This window comes from Lepisosteus oculatus, chromosome 13 (assembly GCF_040954835.1).
Source record: "Lepisosteus oculatus isolate fLepOcu1 chromosome 13, fLepOcu1.hap2, whole genome shotgun sequence".
Taxonomy (NCBI): Eukaryota; Metazoa; Chordata; class Actinopteri; order Semionotiformes; family Lepisosteidae; genus Lepisosteus; species Lepisosteus oculatus.
In genome coordinates, this window is record NC_090708.1 from 7,941,630 (window position 1) to 7,960,647 (window position 19,018).

At 35.3% G+C, this 19,018-nt stretch overlaps 2 long non-coding RNA genes across 2 annotated transcripts; both read left to right on the plus strand.

Moving 5' to 3' along the window:
• Nucleotides 1-20: 20 nt before the first annotated feature.
• On the plus strand, nt 21-6,136 carry LOC138242155 (uncharacterized). The gene is made up of 3 exons (XR_011191404.1): nt 21-71; nt 1,161-1,285; nt 2,815-6,136. It is a non-coding gene; the product is annotated as an uncharacterized lncRNA (long non-coding RNA).
• A 149-nt stretch (nt 6,137-6,285) lies between these two features.
• LOC107079105 (uncharacterized) lies at nt 6,286-11,966 on the plus strand. The gene is made up of 3 exons (XR_001480085.2): nt 6,286-6,604; nt 8,308-8,472; nt 9,247-11,966. It is a non-coding gene; the product is annotated as an uncharacterized lncRNA (long non-coding RNA).
• Nucleotides 11,967-19,018: the final 7,052 nt, after the last annotated feature.

Genomic DNA, 19,018 nt, shown 5'->3' on the forward strand with positions numbered 1-19,018 from the left:
TGCATTTTGGGAAAATGAGTTATAAATGTAAATCCCTCAGGCTGGCTTCGAAGTTCTGAAAGACAGAAGTGGTGAGTTTTTTTTATTTCAAATGCACTTAACTATACTTTTATACAACGGTGAAAATAACGATTCTGATATGAAGTCACGTACGTGTAGCTCATAGTATTATCAGATGAATTGTTTATTATCTTTTAAATTCCTTGAAAAGCATGACAATAAACTTCGCCTGAGATACCGTAGTTATTTCAATTTCATAGATATTTCAGACTTTAAATTGAGAATAATTCTCGCTACGCAAGTGTCTGTTTCATGTCTCTTAAAAATAGATTTGGATATCTGTCTTATGTTTCTTCGTATGTTGTCGAATATGTTGAAATGCCAATTTTCTTCTTGGTTTAAGGTTTACAAATTCTGATTTTTTTCTAAGGAGTGTTAAGTGTTCGTAATTGTGTTAATTATTTTGTAGGACTCTATAGAGTACTATATCTGATATTCTTAAGTGGTCGGATATTACAACTGTATAGTAGGAGTCAATAGCACTAAACTTCTGAAAATGTAAATTTACAGTATGTTATTATTGTAAAAAAAAGGTTGCTGTCACCTCCTGTACAGGTTAGCCACTAGATGGCGTAGCTGTCTCAGTGAGCTTACCCGTGACTGAAATCTGTCTGAACGACCTATTCTGTCAGGATTTACTTGCTCATTTAGAAGTTTTTCCTGTCAAGTATTTGTGAACTGAAAACCTAACGGATTGCTGGTGGCTGAGTCGGTGTCGTAATGCAAATGTCCCGAATCTCTTTACAGGATTCATTATAAATCCGTCATTCTCGCAATTATATATTTTAATACCTCTCTACAAAAAGATTTAGTTACGAACACTGTAGATTTCTAAAGCTGAATCTATTTCATTACTGTGTTAAATGAAGCAAAAGCACACTGTCAACAAATCACAGAAGGACCGGATTTTATATTAATGCCCTTCTGCAATAGCTAAGCAATTAAAGATAATTTATTTTAATGAACTTCTGAAAGAATATTTTATTACAAACACCATCTTATCAAATGCTGTATGTATGTGAGCATAAGGAAAAAGAATAAGAAGTAAATGTCAGTAGGAGAGAGCGAAAATGCTCAGTTGCAAGCTTCTTCTTTTACAGGTTCACATTTTTTTAGGGAAAGACAAAGGCAGTTGCCTTGATAAAAGGCCAACAACCTGTGGGGTTTGCCCTTTAAAAACTAAAAACGTCACTGGAATCAAGTGAAAAGCTGACAATTTAGTAAAGTGAGTAGAGCTTTCAAACCATTTCTAATTGTTCAGTGTTGTGAGTAAACAAATCTTTCTTGCATAAAGCTGTATGTTAACAACTACTACTTTGGAGTTAATATGTTTGTATTTCTTTACTGAAACCTTTCATTTGGTGTCTTTAGCTTTAGCTAGAACAGTTCTAGAGTGTCTTGATTATTTGCTCACTCAAATAAACATGACACATTAATAAAACAGAGTATATGACTGAAATTGTGCATAAATGTTACATGAATCGAAGATATTCAAACTGCCTGTTACCACTCTTTATCCTCTGTCATTTAACTAGGCAGTGGGTCTATTTTTGTCTGCCTTTACCCCCCAAAATATCAACAACACCACGTTTAGCCCTCTTTTAAAAATTTTAAAAATTCACATTGACTTTCTGCAGGGAACTGACGGATCTTTGAAGGAAAATTAATCTGAGGTTCTTAAATTCGCTGATCACCTGGCAACGTGTGGACCTTACTCTGCCTGGAATCTTGTATTCAATAGAGTAGGATTAAGAAGAGATCAGTATAGCAGGTGGTTATCACATTCGAAGGCAGTGTTTCTCAGTAACCACCGAGTAACGTCATATTCACTATTTAGGAAAAAAAGTACAATTACATTATTCTGGCATCTTCTCTGGCTTCAGAGCAGCATTGTACCACCTCTATTTTGCCGATAATACCTTTTAATCCATAGCAGTTGTGCTTTTCTCCTAAAATAGGAATCTTGGGAGTCTCTGTTTTTGAGCACTTCAGCTGCTACAGCCTAGACATTTTTAAATTAACATTGTTAATCATAAGAGAGTCGGCACACTGGCTGTCAGCGGCAAGAGCTTCTATAAACTGGTAGTACGTACAGGAACCAAAGACCTATTAACGCAGACTTTATTTCCAGTGAGCGTGACCTCAGATAAAAACAGGCAGAACATTCCAGCATTGTCAGATCATGTCCCTCAAGATGCTCATGAGTTAAAAATCTTAACATATTAATAAATAAAATGTTACTTTATCTGTGCGTTTTGTGGTATTTTTGATTAAAGGGAATATCATTACTTTTAAAACGAATGCAAAATACTAGCTATTAAACACTAATTGATAATTCTGTGGCGTGTGTGGAGACGTGTCCTAATATTGTGCTGTGAGAAAACTGTGATGTGGTAAAATCTGTGTACAATTTTTAGTTCACTAGAAGAAAGGGCCTAGGGCCTTATCTTCCAGCAATATTATTTAATAGCTGTAATTATACACCCAGAGCTGACATCAGGGGTAACTGCAACTGCATGTAGACCCACAATAACAGTTACACTGGGGGCCACCTTAATGTTTCATACAGACTGTGTACAGTACACCTCCCTAGTTACTTGTTTTCTTGAAGCGTTATTTATGTATGTGTTGATAAGAAGCAACATTTTGGAACATGATGGTATTCTCAATCATGTGCAACCATGTGCAAAATAGGCATATACAGGCAAGTGCATCAATATGTTGATAGAATATTCTCCCATTTGCATTATATAGATCAGAACAGGAGCAGGCCAAGTGGAAAAACCTTTTTGACATTTTAGTTTCGCGGTTTTGAAAGAAACTCACAGAAAACCCAAGACTGAACCTACGCAAAAGAAAGAATTGTGAGACTTTTAGCTGCTGAATTGCATGTAGGAGAATGTAAGATTACACCTTGTCATTATCAGAGTATTTCCAGCAGGCAGGAAGCCCTAGAGAAGGAGATCATTCAGTGAGTATAAGCCCTGGACCGATGGGGAGAAGGAGGTGTCTGTGGTGTTTTTGGCAAGAATGTCAATGCCTTGAAGTCTGATCATGTTCTCAGAAGCTAAATAGGAAAACACTTAGGAGGAACTCCAGGTTGCCTATGTAAGTAGTGTTAGTAGACCAGTAGGTGGCACTCCTCAATATGGTCCAGAAATGCAATACCAGTGCCCCAGAGACATTAACCCAGAGTTCAGTCTGCTTGTTCACTAAAGATTCCACAGCAGTGTTCATAAGGTGGTAAACTCCAATGTCCTGGGTAAATCGTACTTTGGGCCAGCACAACCTGGCCTCTCTAAAGTTCCTGTTTCATTCTGTTGTTGAACTACCTTGTCCTTTGTCCACCTGAACTGCTGTGCAGTGGGGCTGCTGAGCGTCACTCAGGGGTAAATGAAGTGGGCCCCCACCTGTACTGGAATTATTTTGAGATCCTTTATGATGAGTTTTGTATGGAAGCAAAGCAATTATTAGTAATTTGATGCCCATAAGAAAATCCAACCTCTGTAGCATTTCAACTGAGGTTTTTCAGATATCATCATAATCTGCATATCTTCTGTTATAATTGTCAGAGATGGCATGTAGCGCATAAAGCTTTGGACAGCTGTTCTATACAACATGGCACTGATTAAATACTTTTGGTGAAAGCAGGAAAAACTTGGGTTTAGATTGTACTGTCATCCATTTCCACAAAATCTTTGGCCAGATGAGTTTTACTGCCCAGGACACTGCAGACATTTAGAATCCAGTATATGCCTGGTATTCATTTAGCTGGACAAAAACTGTATTTCCAGTAGAAGGCAATACGTAAGGTTCTGATGTGTTATACAATTCCTCCTGAACATTTGAAAGTCCTTCCTGCCACTGATTTATCAGTTTATAAAAAAACACTAATTCCTTATTATTGTGATTGCAATTGCAATTAAATGATTAATTATACAGACTATTATGCTTCCAAGCATGTTTTGCTCTATTGTTATCCTATCCTCAAAGATGATGATGATACAACTAACTTTTAGCAGGCAATGGATCACAAAGATCCATTCAGAGCAAGGTGTCATGAAGCTATCAGAGGCTATGTAGTTTAATATAGCAATAGTAGATGGCTTAAGGTGTTTTTTTTTTGCAACAGAAATGCTTTTCCATAAGGCTTTAAATGTGGATACACTGTGCAAAAAATACATAACTCATTGCAATTTATTGAACAAAGCATCAAGGCTCTTTTTTCTGTTGTCCACACCGAAATCTCCTATTCCTCCCACCACCCCCACCGCCTCCACACGTAGGTGTCTTTGTTTTTCTCAATGCAAGATCTGTCTTAAAATGTGCCAAAAACAGTTCAAAGTAGTAGTTCAAATTCCATGATTTTGGAATGGTCTCTTTCAAAGTGCAGCCTGCTTGCTACTTAGCAGCTATGCCAGGATTAAGAATTTCAACTTTTAACAGCTGTGTGCATCTGGAGCTGAACCCGCTATTACTTTTCTGTCTGCACATCATTAATACAGTCACTGTTGTCTTCCCAGTTTTTACCTAATTGATACAACAGAGACTCTTAAAATTCCACACTTTATACTTTTAATTCCATTTGTTTCTTTACTGAAATCGGTTGGGAATGTTCCTTTCATACATGCATTAGGTCTCACACAACAAAACGACACTTTTCACCACGCAGTGCTGTGATCTTTGTGGGGCAGCATTAAAGACGCAGCCCAGATTTAAAAGAGGTGAAAGATATAGGGTTCTTTTCCAGTTCCAGTTAGAGGCCTGTTTATTTATTTTTCAAATCCGTAACGTTGATGATAGCTTGAAGAAAAATGTTGTATACTTTAATACCCAGTTAAATTCGCATTCATTCACTCAAGATTATACTGACCCTGAATGAAATATGTATGGTCACAGGGCTTTGTATCTAATTCCTTATTTCTCAAAGATAATTCATTCAACTACTTTCCCTTGACATGTTTTGTGATGTGGCTCTGATAGTAAGGACCATCTTGTTCATGCTGCAACATCGGACTTTTTTAGTGGGAGCAGTTATTTGTAACCATTCATAAATGTCCATGTTCTGTTGTCATTGTAATTCAGTTCTACCTCAACAGGAGATCATTTTAATGAACAATGAACTAAAGGTGCGTTCTGGTATTTTGCGTGCCAGAAGGCAATTATCATTCAGCTCAAGGACTGGGAATATTTTTGGAGGCATCCGAGAAAGTTAAATTACAGGGCACAGTGACATCTTCCTATCTCTTCCTATACTACCCAGCTCAAGTCCTGCCTGTTTCAAGTCTTTCATGAAAGCTGAAGCCTTGTCTCCCACTTTCTCGGTAATCTCCGAGATTAAAAGGGAAGAAGAGGGAATCATTGGCAGCCTAGTAAAGGAGAGAGTTAGGTGCTCTGCAGGGGTCAAGGTGATCACTGCCTGGATTTGCTTTTTTTCCTTTGCAACACGAGAAGCACGCTTTTGGCAATGTTACCTTTTTGGCACAGTCACATCTGTTCATGCTCATAGAGCTCCCCCCCCCGAAAAGAAAAGAAAATCACCTCCAATCACCACCAGTTTCAGTTTCTCCATTTGTTTTCAACTAACTTAGGATTCTGTTACATACAAAAGGAGTGGAAACTTGCAGTTCATGCACCTTGTTATTTTCTCCTGTTGTTATAATTAGTTTGGATATCAAGATCTAACAAAATGGGCCTCTTGTTGGGTCAAATAAGCAACATTCTCTTTCTTTTGTTGTTCTTCAGGGTGGACACTTCTGTATTTCTGGGTGTAAATCTGTTGTATCTGAACAGTTTTTTTTTTCCCAATGAGCTGTTTTAAAGGAAAATCCCATATGCAACTGTGAAGTTATTAAAGAAATTAAAGGAGCATTAGCACTACTCAGGTCTATACAATCGTTTTCTCTCCCTTCAACTGTAGTTTGATTCGTAACAAAATATTTACTGGTTCACATGACTAAAATTGTTTGTTTCACTATGACTTTATTTATGATAACATAGAAATTGGTGGTGGTGCAGGGGAGTCCCATTACTGTGAAGCGCTTTGAGTGGAGTGTCCAGAAAAGCGCAATATAAGTGTAAGCAATTATTATTATTATTATTATTTATTATTATTATTATTATTATTATTATTATTATTATTATTATTATTATTATTATTATTATTATTATTATTATTATTATTATTGAGAATGTGTTACAGTATTTGTTGTTTGGTTGCAGAGATGTCTTAAAAACTTCAAATGACCATGGGCAGGTAAAAACCTTTATAACAGTATTATGTAATCTATCATAAAAGTTAGCATATATACCACATATTTCAGACCTGTTTTTGATGGAGATTGTGAAAAATTGTTTAAAGGATACTGTAAAGTGAATGAGTCTGTGTTTGTTCAGATCTTTGAAATCTGAAATATATTGTCAGTGGTAGTAATTAAAATGGACTCCTGTTATAGTATCCCACAGGAACATTTCTCACAGGAAATCCCGAAGGCACTGCTGCTGATAACTTCTGATGCCCACCCCTGTTTGTGCCAGCAAATTGGTTTGTTGATTGAAAGTCCTGCTAATTTTAGTGATATGCCTTGTTTTGTTGTATTACTCTCACAGCTGTGAAACATAATCAGTAAAGGTAATTAATTGCTATCATTCAAGCATGCCAGAAGGGAGATATAAAAATGATGAGAATTGTTTCTACTAGATAAAATACTGACTAAATTAACTGATGTAATGGTTTTTGAGGTTGTGATTCTTTCATGAGAAGAGCTCAAAAGAAATATTTCCACAGAAGTAGACACTGCACTAACCGTAATGACATTTAATACATACAGGTGTCATTATTCATTCGTATTAAATAATATATCATAAGTCCCGTATATGACCAAATCCTTGTTTTTTTTTGTGGAGTAAATACATTATATATTTGAAAGAATAGTCATTATTTTGAACAATATATTAATTACCCCTTTTACCAATTACCAATTTTTTAATGGAAACATTTATTTTGTATTAATATCAGCATGTGCTTCCCAACCTTGATCATCTTTAAGAGCCAATTTTAACAAACTGATATGTATGAAATTTTAAATGTTTAAAAAAATAAAATCAGAAAACCAACAACTTAATAAGAATGTTTGTGTTTTTGTGCGTTAGCTTGTAGATAGATCCTAAAGACAACTTTTGGATTGAAAACCTGCTGGACTTTAAATTGAACAACAAAAAAATGTTGCCTGGTGACTGACATAATTGTGACTGACTAAGATGTGCTGAAACACCTACAGACTGAACAATAATAGACTCAGTAATTTTCTGAGCTGTCCTGACTGTGATTTTTATGACTGTACATTTTAAAAAACAGAATGAGGTAGAGAAAGACCAGAAAGATCCAAAGACTTCACTCTAAATTTTCCTCAATAATTTAGTAATGGCAAAAATAAGTAGTTCACAACATTTAATGTTCAAGGAATCCTTCACTTAGAACATTGATTGTGCTCTATTCAATCATAGCCCAAGTTGTAATACTAGCTGATGGGATCATCGTACTCTAAATTTGCTCCTCAGAAACATTTTTTATTAAACAACTCAAACTGGATTCTAAAAAAACACAAGGTGTGAGAGGATAGACCAGTGCTTCCCAGTTCTGCTTCCTTTATCACTGTTCTGCACGTATTCATTTAGTTCCCATTTTATGACGCCTGAAATGACTGCAAATTGGAGATTCAGTTACACTGTTTCTCTTTAAACATGTTTTAAGGTTGTGGTTTTTAATATGATGCTGGACAAATGTCAAATGTGTATTAATTTTGCCCTCTGTGCAGAAGATTAGCTTTCTGTAAATATACAGATGTCTTCTTGTTGGCAATATAATATATTTAAAGGCAGAGAATTAAATACATTAGTAAATTTAACACGTTCTCCAGAAATACTCTTAAATTCTCTATTGGACATTAAGTTCAAACATTTGAGACAGCTTACTTATTTGAGGAATGGTATATATTAGTTAATTGTATTCATTAAAGGGCACTGACAAGGTTTTGGGATGAAAAGTAAGTTTTGAATAGGAATTTCCATTATGTATGCATGTAATAATATGACACCGTGAAAATGATACAAATGCAATTAAAATGCAATTAAAATTAAAATGGCATTAGTGGAGTAAAACACAGTTTTACAGACACTTTCGGGTGGAGTGGAAACTCCTTTTAAATTTTAAGATATGCTTATTACATTTTTTTGTCTTTGCTCCAGGGCAGTGAAACCATGCGGGTTTTTTGGGGGAGAAGCTCGTACGTTTTTGACAGATAAGAAAGAACGCGATGTTCGCTGCACATCTTGTAGCAGAAGACGGTCTGTTTAGACCTACCCATTTGCACCAGAAAACAATGCAGTCATTTCTGTTACAGGAATTTTGTGGTGAGAAAAAAAAATGCACTATCACTATTGATAAACGTCGCCTTATAGGATGACCTGTACCAAAACAAGCCATCCCGCCACCCCGTTTATCCTGCAATGCGGTACATTTCTCCTGATTGCACAGCATGGCCTCTTCCTGCTAAGATAACAAGTAGGCAGCTGGGGCAGGTCAGATGGTCTTGATCAATTTTGCACCACGGTCCCATGTGAATCTGCAAGAACAATATCTCGGTATTTTCTAAGCTATGTGCAGAATAAGCTACTTTCCATCTTTTCGATTAGCACAGTTTTTTTTTAATCTACTAAAACAGAGCTTTTAAAGGCACAACACAGATGTTGAACGTCTTTTGGAATATCTACTGTATTTGAAACTTTAATGAATTAGCAAGTTTGCCCAGGAGTGTTGGCTATTACTGTTTTAACATGCCCATCTCCTTTCATTGTAACTTATTTCACATCAAGTATCCTTCCAATTTTACGTCCCTTTGTTGTTTTCTTTCAGTAGATAATCAGTACAGAAGTTCTGTAAAGACAAGTATGCAGTCTATACAATGCAGAGCTTCATTTTAGTCGTCCCCTAGGATCAAATAATTCAATTGTTTGAGACACTTGAGGAATGCCAAGTGTTTGGAACGAGTGAATTGATTTACATTGCTTGTGATAAAGCCATCTCCTGAAGGGAGTTATCTCATCCATTCCTCTGCAGAGGGAAGAAGCAGCTGAGGTAATGTTCATCTTGGTGCTCCTGCCATGATTTGTTTTCCCTTTCCCTAGTGACTTCCAAGAGAGTTCAAAGTGGAATCAGCCGACAGAACTGCATTTAATAAGCTGTGGTGGCTGAAGCAGCATGCACACGATGTCTGTGATGCCACTCAAAGCGTTTTGGCACATGACCTGTATACAGTATACCCATGCCATCAGGAAATTGAAAACTTCCCTGGAAAAAAAAGTATTCAATATTCTGTATTGGTTGCAGTTGTTCCTTGTTTTATTCTCACATCTGCATTTTTTTTTAACAGCTTCGATGGTCTCTGGCAGCCTGTTTGTTATAATGGTGGTGAGACAAATAGTGCACATGTGAAGTCTTAACAAGTTCTTTATTGCAGAAATCTGCTGCTTATCTCTGCAGCCAAAACTAAATTGCCTACAGTATACTTTAATTGGAAAACTTTAACCTGACTTTCACCTCTTCTCTTCAGTGGTAGTGTATCTAAATGTCTTTGATGATACAAAAAACAACTTTTGTTTCTGTTCTTTCTGCCTGATTATAACCATACCATTAGTTCGGACGAGCTAACAATGAAACAAGCATCTTAGGGAAACCCTCATGTTGTGACCTGATACAATCTAATGTTTATTGCTCTGCTAAGACCATCAATCCATTTCGTAGATTTATATTTCGACTCAAACCACCTTCCACAATCTTTGCTTCTGTTAACAGATTTGTAGAATACCTCCTTTATTAACGTTTATTAACACGAGCTTCAGTTCTGCTATGCAAGAAGTTAACTAAGAATTCTCTATCTGTCTTAATTTCAACCAAGTGTGCTGATCTAGCAAAGGTAAAATATATCTACACTTTATACAGCCTTTTATAACTTCATTTCTAACTGCTTCTGAGAAGAAAGAGAAATAGCTAATTATCTGGTTCTTGACACCTCCAGAAACCTCCAGAAACTCCAGAAACTCTGGTACTGAGTATCACCTTCAGTGAGCTACCATTTTCTACTGTGCTGCTTCAGAAGATCCTGAAAAGACAAAGAGAAAATGTCTCTTGACTAACACTGGAAAGACGCTGCTTTGGTCTGGTCAAAATCCAACATTGATTCATTGATTTAAGTTTTGCTTGATAGATTAATTGATTGATTGCATTTAACAACACAGCTTTAATCAATAAAGCTTAAAACATCAAGCCTTCACCTTAGTGTTAGCATTTGTGCACTAGAGGGGGCTTTCAAGTCCCCTTGGCAGGATATGGCTTTTCCAAATATCCAGCAATTGGTATTTTTCTTTGCAACGTGTAGTCCAAACATTAAAACATTGCAGTTAAAATACCAACATGTGGAATAAAACGTTGAGTTAATATCACATACATTTTGAGGGCTACAACAGATAATTTATAAGCAAACATTTCAAACATTTTAGGTTTGTTTAATGAGTGAAAAATAGGGCTTTGCGTTTTAAAGCTGGGTAATTGCTGGGTAATACATAATTTTATGCACATTCTTATTTCCATTCTGATGAAATGTAAGTGAAACGGTTGGTTGAGTAAGCCGATCCATCCTAAGTGTCCATCAGAATTATGCTCTGGAGGGATTCGACAGCTCTGCTGTACCGAGGTTTATTTTTTTTAATTATGTAAAAAAAATGGGAAAATGTTTAAAGAGATCAATCAGGACTAATTGCTTACAGCCTTCAGATTTTTACTTAAGCAAGTCAATTATCTGAATCTCTGAGGTAAATTAACATCAGTAAAGCAGTTCATTTTGTAGAATGTATTTTAGTCCCACAAATATTATAATTTATAAATGATAAATTACTAAAAAGCAGAGTACATCTTGGGATACATATTTATGTTGGTGAAACATTTCGTGATTTATTATCTTTTTGGAGAATTAATATTTGTGTCATTTGATTTCTGCAGCATGTAATTGAATGACAGTAGTAAAGCTGTGCAGTTATGGTCATGTGAATGTAACACGGCTGCCATAACTTCTATAGTGGCCTCATGGTGAGGAATAACATTTCAACAGCTGCAAGATGAACATCTGGAGTGCTATTCCACTGAAGTGGATTATGAGAAAATCTCATTTTGAATACTGGAAACAGAACCTTAAAATAAATCTGCTTTCTTATTATGGTGTTGCATTCACATTTGATGCTCTTAATGAACATGAAATTTAATTTTATTTCTCTATCCCTAAATTAATTTCTGTATTCACCTTTTAAAGTAAGGCATGTTCTAAAATAAGGTTACAGTTTTTAAATGGTCCATCATGATCATAGCATGAAATAAGAATAAGCATATATGTATCTGAATATGTAATATTGATTATGTAACCATAAGATATTTCCTTTTTTTGGCACTGTTTATTAAAGATACTTTTGTTTGGATCATCCCACAGATAATCATCTGATGTTAACACTGTTTCTTGACAAAAATAACTATTTTTTTCCTAAAATCTTTGATTGTGTTTTTGCCATAATCAAAAGAATGCTTCATGGCACAGTCTATTTAATTTTAAACATGGATACATTTTTGCTCTTAATTGTTGTCTGATAACACCAAACCTTTGTTTTGTAGAAAAGTAGAGAACTCTGCCAACCCCGGGCATCCTCAGGTCAAAAGAAAACTAAGAAGCTAATAAAGCAGACTGTTCAAATTATGTGATACGATTATTACCACATTAAATCAATATGCAAAAAACAATTCAATTCTAAACAATGTAAACTGTGGAAGAAAATTATTTTATTATAACATTTCTGAATAACTTTGGGAATTCATTTTCTATTTTTAATAAAATATCTGGAATGTTTTTATCTGGATTCTGTTCATTTCTCTGAAACCCTTCACCTTTAAAGTTCTGCTTTTCTCTCCTCCTTTCTGTCTGCCCGCCTGAGCAGATTGCTCTAATGTGTAAACAGTTACTGTCTTAGTGATGCGAGTGTTATTAGACTACTGTTGCTTTACACTCTTCTTCTGTATCGATCACATACAGTACAAGATACATGAGAGGTGAAATCTCATTTTTTCAAATAGCAGCATTTAGAAACTGGGATATTTGAATAGTCAAATTTTTTTTATGTCCCATTTTTCCACTTCAGTTGAAGGATTTTTTTTTCCAGATTGTAGAAGGATCTGAAAAGATGCCAGGTTTTGTTCTTTATCTAAAAGAAGCATTCTCTCTGTAAGCTGCCCCTTGACATACTGTTAATTTGAAGAATGTTTGAAGTATGATGCAACATCAGCTGCATTTACTTAGCTTGTCGCTGCTTTCCTCTAAAATGTCTCCTTTGTTCTCAAATTACCATTTTGAATGGATAGCTCTATTTCTGTCAAATGGGACACATCTTAATATATGCATTGCCTCCTTTATGTCATTAATAAACAATAACTTCTTAAGGCAGCTAAAGCTGAAAAAGTACAACCAAAATGGCAACACTTAACTTTTTTTTTCTAGTTTTCAAAATAGAAACCGGTAGGCTATTGGCAAAAAGAAAACTGAGATAAACTAAAGCTGGCAAAGTGCATATATAATGTTTTCTTATTTCCTTGCTCTTTAAAGTTGACTATACTGGAAGAATTACAGCAGTCCACATTCATGTTGCTGTTAATCTATTTGAATATATTGTAAATATACCTTTTCACACATCCAGTCATGCAATCATGATTTTGTGTTCCCATTCATCACTTAAAGACACATGTGGTGTGGCAGGATATTGGAGAGAAAGTAGAAAATAGTTCTACAATTTTATTAAAAATGAATACGGCTTTGTTTGGAAACTCTACTCATGTGCTCTATACACACTTCTAGACCTTTCTGAAACCAACCCATATGAAATACAAGCACGGAGACAGTGTTCCAGTTCAGAATTTAATATGGTTTGTCCCCAAACAAATCTAAGAAAACTACATAACAGCTGCAGAAAAGTGTTATATCTAGAGCAGTGTGTGTGGAACTGGAGATGGGGTGGAGCTTAATTTATTCCAAAGTTCTTCTTTAGGGAGCTACCTGGGGCTTCTAAGTAAGATGTTGTGCTGCAGTAAATAGGATACAGATAAGGCAATTAACTTAAGGACTTGAATTAGCAACAGAATCTGCAAGTCATTAATAACTGTCTCTGGAATGTTTATTTTAAGGATAAGAGCTTTGCTCATTTTTGAGGCACCTTTAGAAGTCCAGACAAAACTATTTTAATTGTCATGAAAATGGGGATGTGTGACAAGAGTCGCCAGAGAGCTTTTGTTTTACATTTAGCTTTCAAAAAGAAACAAGTCTGTGGTAGATAAATAGAATAACAATTTGCATTTATATAGCATTTTTCATCCCAATGTATTCCCAAAATGCTTTACATATAGTAGGGGACACATTTCCACTGAAATGTAGCACCTACCTGGGTGAGACTTGCCAGCAATTCTGTGTTAGCATCCCCACTACACAGCTCACTAGGTGGAGATGTGACAAATTGCTTATGATATGTCAGTTATGTATATAAGAACAAGGTCATAAACTGCTTTTAGGAAGATTTGTGCTTTAGGCTGATCACACGGTTTCTGGTTCATTAAAATCAATACTAGATCAAGAATGTCAAAAACATCTTAAAATTGTGATTATGTCATGTCAGAATATGTTGTGAAAATTAATGATTGTTATTTTGAGATACTGATCTTTTTATCACTACATGACAATATGTCACTACACATTGTAACATTGTGGTGTTGTGGCTGAAGCATTTAATTAATTAATACATTTAATTAATACAGTAGTTAAACATAAGCTTATGTCCTTGCTGCATCTTTGAGACATTTGCATATAAAAGGTTATTAAACAGAAACGTTTGGAATCAGGAAGCACCAGGACTGTTAAGAACTCATCTTTAGTTTTATGCTTTTAGGTTTCTCTGCCTTGGACAGCTACTTTTCTTTTGCTGGATCCTGGCTCGCCTGAAGCCTCACTCTTGCAGTCTGGTCTGAGACTGAGACTTCCAGGCTCCCCTCGTGTTTTTGTTATGCTGACCTTGTAAAGATTGGTTACAATTTGCATTTAGTAAGAACAGATTACATGAACCGTGAAACATGACCTGATTGTCTAGCTTGACATTGCAGACTCTCGGGTAACAGTCTATTATTTAATTAGCCGTTCAATTGAAATATCGTTTTAAAGGGAGAAACAAGTATGAAAGTTTGCTAATTTATGCAAAATGGGGAATAGGGAATCACAAAAGTATCTTGAGCAGTGAACTTGCACCCACAGGTCTTTCATAGTATGTGCATTTCCTGCAGCAGCCAGTTAGTCACAGATTTTTTATTTATATACCTCTTTTCATGACAGCCATTGCATTGATCAGTTCAGTACAAAAGAACATATCAAAATAAATGTTAGAAAAAGGAGAAAACCATCAAAAGGTCAAAATGTACATAACACAACATACAAAAGCTCACAGTAACATATCTAAAAACACATTTTGCTTTTAAATCAGTTAGATCATCTATGTATGTAATAGCAAAAGGTCTGTAGTATTGTTTATTAATTTGCCTTCTTGAGATACCTGTATTTCTTAAATAATGAGACAGGTTTTTTAAACACACAGGTGTATATGTTACCAGTGATTGCCAAAAAGGCATTTTTGTATACTAATACAAATAACCATAAGAGGAGGTCATGAGTCCCAGTGCCTTCCAGATCCAGAGGAGAAGATGCCAGAAGCAGCTGCAGTGGGCATTCAAGAGACTGCATGAGTGAGTGAGTGTTTGCGTTTCTGGAAACAATGGAAGGATGTTCATTGTTATTCTGTCAACAGTTCTTAAAAAGGCTTTGGTTTTACTGGCGTTAAAGGTGACATGATTAAGAGTGTCTGATGTTTGATGGTAGAGAATGTGTAGTTATGTTCTTTTAATTTAATGTGACATTTATGGATAGTGAGGGATGCCATGAAGCCTGTTAAGTGCCTGTAAAGGCTGGGGTTCCTTCCAAGTGTGTGCATGGCAGATCTGAAGTTCAAATGAAAAGGTTTGTGTATGAGCATAAACTGGACAAACATGCCTTGAATGAAGGTGGTGTAGCTTGTTTGCATTTCAGTTCATAATGCTTAACTCCCTGTGATGCTTTGTTTCGCATCTTTATAAACGTTAAAATATTTTAACATTTAATCACTAGTATGATCAGGAATGTTCAGGAATGTGGAACAATTCCCTAAAATGAGGTAAAAGATGGATCATATTTTTAATTAATTTGTGTTCGGGTTAAGAAGGGCCTAACCTGACCTGTTGAACATGAAGTGACACAACCTCCTCACACACACACATCCCACGCCTACCACCAACATCTGAAGTGAGTAGTGAAACAAGGTGTTGGAATTCTCTTGTAAAGCTGAACATAGAACTGCAAACAAAGAATGTGGAAAACAAGAAACACGAGAAAGGAGAGGTACAATTTCAACAATCCAAGAAGTATTTCATGGTTGGAATTATTTACCAATTGACAAAGTGAATTTACAGTGTGATTGGAGGACAGATAGCTGGTGGTGTCTTTTCTATTGAACTTAAAATTAAGTTTTCAAAGGAAGTGTATGTTGTGTTAAAGAATTATTTTCTGATTTAACAGTGGAATGTAATTATAAATGGCAGTACATTTAAGTACATTTAAATGCCAAGTTAGCACATGGTCTGATCAGATGGCAATCTCATTATTCAGAAGTAGAAAGTAATAAAAGCAGAGATTTTGAGGCAATAGCACATGATTCATTAGATGCCATGGAATAAAACAAATGTGATTAATCCTAGTTTGTTTTTATTGTGAACTTTGTACTGTGGATGAAGGTACTCTACATGATTCCTACTTATTCTTTTAGTTTTCAGACTATGCCAAAGAAATGTTTTTTTTTCCAAAAAGCCATCGTTGTTTCAAGATTGTTTATTCTGACCATTTTACAGGAATTTGAGTGTCTTTAAGTCATGTTTTGGTTTGAAATCATCTTGTATATAAAAAGTAACAGAGCATTTCTTGTCTTTCCATGGCCACAAATTGAATGGATATTTATATAAATTATTTCTAAGAATATTACAATTGTTTGGATCTACTGCTTAGTTTTATTTAATATGTTAAATATTAAATAGTAACATACTCTTTGAGGCTGTTGAAAAGTCAATTGTCTTATTCATAGGGATTGCCAACTACCACTGCTATACGATAGAGCAGCAGGACGTTCCCTTTTAAGACAAACAAGACAATTTAATTGAAGTTCAGATTAGATTTCAAAATGCAATAGACAACTTGCTGAATTTAATGCATGATTTTATCTTCTGAGAGATCACTTGTTCAGATTTTGTTCTTTAGAACAAGAATGTGGTAAGGTTTAGTTAAGTGCGTGTTTAAATTTGGATGTACCAAGTTATATAGCCATGAGGGTCATAGAAAAATCTCTCCTCTTATATATTTTTCATGAACTTGTGCTTTCCTTCCAGTTAATTGATTTGTTCCATAAATCCCGAAAAAGAAAAATTCCATAACAAATTCTATATGTATAATAACATGTAATAGGTTAAAAATTGGTGTTTGGGGGTTCGCTCTGCTACATAATCTTTCGTTTGTTTTTTTACTGAGATATTGAACATGTGTGTTATCCGAATTGTAGGATTTTCTAAATTAAAACAATAGGTCCAAGGAGTAGAAAATTCTGCCTGTGCCGGTATTAAATTTGATTTAACATACCTAAGGTATGTAATGTTTTTGGATGCCAAAGACTGTGTTTTAGACGTTTCCCCGTGGGTAAATACTTAAACGAAACCCCAATCAGGGCTTTGGTGGGATATTCTGAACTCTGTATGGAATACAAAGTAGTTGGCAGGTGTTCATCCACATTAACTGCAGTGTCTCATTCATTTATATTTTAGTGCCACGTACAGTGTGCAAATGAGAGCAGTATTGTTATTCAACTAATCTTCTATTTTTTTTCTTGCATCTTTTAAGTCTCATGAATTAGTCTTTTATGTCTAAAAACTGCACATAATGCCGACCAAGACCCAGGGCTTTCTGTGTTTTACCTCTCACTGCTCAAAGGGCTGGTATAAGGTTTCTTTCAGGGAATTACACTTTTGGTGACCCCATCACATATAAAACATGTTAGCTAATGGGGGTACAGCAGGGCCGAGCTAGAGTGTTTGATCAGGAAATCCTGCATGAACGCACTAAATGGAAATTTGATTAGTAACCTTAGTGACAAAGAGATCAGATCCACGCTGCTAGTACAATCGGATATGACAGCGTATGTTTTCTGTGTCTTTCCAGAGTAAAGAGATCATGCAGCACTGACACAGGGTATTAGATAATGCATGTATAATTAAATGCATGAGCTATGAAAACAGGCCTAGCTTAGGAACTGTTGCTGATAATGTTGCCGATAAGAGGCCATTACGTGATTTAATAGTTAAGAATTCATCCTTTGCGTACCATTCATTTACAGTAGCAAAAAAATACATGGACTTTGCTTTCCTTATCACCATTTTGAATCATTGTGAGGTGCTTTGTCTTCAAGTGAGCATCAACATGAGTGGATTTGATTAAGGTCAACAAGGTTTACTCTGTTAAACTAAGCATAAAATGGATAGACATTGTACATCTTGTTTGTGTAAAAGTAGAAGAGTGTAGTAGTCAAGAATAAAAAAAATAAACAAGCCATCAGCGAACACATTTCTGTTTCTTGAAACTTGTGTCATATGAAGTGAAGAAAACTTATGATGTTTCAGGTATGTTTTTAATAGCTTGGAAAGGTGTAATTTGTTACCTTTTATCTTAGGAAATTCATGTTGTGAAACTCAATTTGTTCTTCACATTTGTATACCATTGCAAAAGATTATATGCATTACTCTAAATAAGAAACCATACTGTAACTGAAGCTTAATTATTCAAAATTAAAATGACAAACATCTATTAGGTGCAAAAAAGAAAAATAACATCATGTGATTTACAGTATCCGCACAGATATTTCTTCTATATGTCATCAGATTTAGGCAATACAGTTATTTTTCTATTGTATTAAAACTGCTTGTTACAATTTTCATAAATCCGGCAGGGTCTGCATAAACTTAATACAGGAACTTTTTCTTGTAAATACTGTGAAATTTCCAATATTATTTTTAAAAGCATTTATGACCTATTACACCAGCAGATGTAATAGGCATTGTTATGGTATTTTTCATCTACATCTTTTCTTTTAGTGCACATTAATACAATTCGGACCTGACAAAAGTTACTTAAAAACACACCAATTATAAAATAAATATTGTACAGAAAAGGCTGATAATTGTCCAGACATCTGTGAAAAATGTAACCTTTCCTTCGATCTCATGATGTCACCAATTTGATGTTTCTGGGGGGATTGTGTTAAAATGCTTGTGACAGAGCCAAGGTAAACCATCCAAAATCTAACACAGAACTGGAAGGGACACAACCAACAAAGGAGTTAGATATGGATCATTGGGTCTGCTCGTTCTGCATCTTGAGCCAATTATTAGTGTCATCTTGAGCCAATTTAATCAATCCGAGGGGGATTCGTGGGGGGGAGCGGGTGCAAATGTTGGTCAAATATCCTGGCTTAGGAACCTTAAAAAGCATTCCCTGCTGTAACTTTGCTGATCAGGGGTTATTGGAGCCTCTCTATTATTTTAAACATGCTTTACATTTTTAATTTCCACAAATGGAATTGTATTCTTTTTGGAAATGTGTATTCAAATGTGTAGTGACCGCATCATTCAGAGAGTCGTTGCAAAACTCGTCAAATGAGTCTCCTGTATCTTTTGTAGTGACGGTTCAGAAAGATAAATGAC